At 42.4% G+C, this 2,500-nt stretch overlaps 1 protein-coding gene across 2 annotated transcripts in view; it reads left to right on the plus strand.

Annotated features, from left to right (window-relative positions):
* Positions 1-2,500, plus strand: part of antxr1b (ANTXR cell adhesion molecule 1b) — a 126,354-nt gene that overhangs the window by 91,853 nt on the left and 32,001 nt on the right. The window lies entirely within an intron of this gene.

The following is a 2,500-nucleotide window of genomic DNA, read 5'->3' on the forward strand; positions in this document are numbered from 1 at the left end:
AATAACTCAAACTCGGACAAACTTAATGCGTGGCTTCTTCACAAAATGCATTTTTCCTTCTGACCCACGTACATCTCAGGTATCACTTCCTCCCCTTTGACCCGTCTCGTGATTGGGTAATCACAGATTATACAGAAAATAAATAAATTGAAAACAAATACAGACATCGTTTCACATACTTCTATGCAAAACTTAAGCATTTTAACAAGTGTCCATACATAGGAAATACAAGAAAAATAACATGACATATTGAATTAACATGCCTATTATCCATATCTATGTTTCTTACAGAAACATAGCCATAATGACGTCATTGCTGGCCAATGAATTTTAACTTTCTTCTACTTATCAGTATGTATTGCCATGAACTAAAATACCTTTTAACCTATTTATAACCTTATGAAATGCATTCACAGATATTTTTAACCCCTTAGCGGAGCACTATGGCTCTCTGTACTGTCATTACAATGTTATGATGTAGTTAAGCCTTTTCAGCATGTGAATAGGGTCGCCGGCGACCTCTGCTGCAGTAAGAGGCTACATACTTAATTACAAATCCCAACCGGGTTACACTATCCATAAATAGTAAATGTTTTTGGTTTGAAACATCCAGGCTACTATGTGGAGAGAACATTTAGTGAGTCTAACTAAGCTGAATAAATGAATGAATGAATGCATGGCAGCACTGTTGTGATCATTCAAACGGTCAGGGCTGATGGGTTTGCGCAAAAATCCTCAGTTCTATTTAGCCTACTCATCGACACACAACTGCCTACAATTATCATATGGAGACAGAAATGTGTCTAATAGTGACAAATAGCCATCAGAAATACAAATATAAAAATGTGAGACACAAATAAATGTGCATGTGTACATATAAATATACATACATTTTTATATCTGTAGGTATGTTTTTGCGATTTAAAAAGAAATATGCTTGACACACCATGCACATGCACACACACATACAGTGCACACGTGAGTAGCCCAACGCTAATGTGCCCAGCTAAGTGCTTTCCATCTGTCTCACACAAACACTTACTTCCAAACCAGGTGGTAATGGAGGGGAATTATCGAAGAATAAAAGAGGAGAAAGGAAGATGAAAAGAAAGTTGTTGTAGCCTCCATTATCACACGCACACGCGTGCGCACGCACGCACACACATAAACACACACACGCACGCACACACATGCACGCACACACACACATAAACACACACACGTACACACATACACATGCACACACACACACACACACACTATATATGCACTATATACCTGTAAGCTGAGTGAAATACGTATATAGATGTGGTCTAAGCATTGTAATCCAAGGTGCATTAACTGTCATTACAGTACGTGCCTATGCCATCCATTACAGTCCATTACTCCTCTCTCAGTCTATTTTAGACATACACAATGCACACATGTCCACCATGCAGTGGTGTAGTCTACTTTTTGATGGTGGGTATACTGTATATTTGAGCATTTTTTGAAGTGGGTATACTGTATATATTTGTGCTTTTCGGATAAATCTTTTTATTTGACATTTTCAGCAAAATACAAAATGCAAATTGTCATTTAGTTTGAAATGTTTCCCCTTAAGGACCACCCACCCCTCCCCACCCACCACATATGAACACACATAAACAGTCCCACCACCACCCATGTACCTGCCCCATAGCATTGACATGAGCATAAGCAAACCCCACCCGCCACCCACCCATTCAAAATAATGGATCCATCAATTTTAAGTGGGTATACTGAAATCCCTGAAATTTAGAAGTGGGTAGCCTATACTCCGTATACCGGCGTTCTACGTAGACTACACCACATGTCCACCGTGCGTATGCAACGCTCTCTCAAACAAACACTCAAAAATACTGTGCATATCTGGTGTGTGTGTGTGTGTGTGTGTGTGTGTGTGTGTGTGTGTGTGTGTGTGTGTGTGTGTGTGTGTGTGTGTGTGTGTGTGTGTGTGTGTGTGTGTGTGTGTGTGTGTGTGTGTGTGTGAGTGCACGTGTGTGTGTGTGTATGCATGTGTGCGTATCTGTCTATCTGTCTGGATGTGTGTGTGTGCATGTGTGTGTGCGTGCGTGTGCGTTTCTGCCTGTCTGTCTGTCTGTGTGTGTGTGTGTGCGTTTCTGCCTGTCTGTCTGTCTCTGTGTGTGTGTACGCGTGCGTGCGCGTGTGCATTTCTGCCTGTCTGTGTGTGTGTTTGTGCATGCGTGTGTGTGCGCGCGTGTGCATTTCTGCCTGTCTGTCTGTCTGTCTGTGTGTGTGTTTGTGCATGCGTGTGTGTGCGTGCATGTGCGTGTGCATTTCTGCCTGTCTTTCTGACTGTGTGTGTGTTTGTGCAGTGCGTGTGTGCGTGTGCATTTCTGCCTGTCTGTCTGTCTGTCTGTGTGTGTGTTTGTGCATGCGCGTGCGTGCGTGCGTGCGCGTGTGCATTTCTGCCTGTCTGTCTGTCTGTCTGTGTGTGTGTTTGTGCATGCGTATGTAT

This window comes from Engraulis encrasicolus, chromosome 11 (assembly GCF_034702125.1).
Source record: "Engraulis encrasicolus isolate BLACKSEA-1 chromosome 11, IST_EnEncr_1.0, whole genome shotgun sequence".
Taxonomy (NCBI): domain Eukaryota; kingdom Metazoa; phylum Chordata; class Actinopteri; order Clupeiformes; family Engraulidae; genus Engraulis; species Engraulis encrasicolus.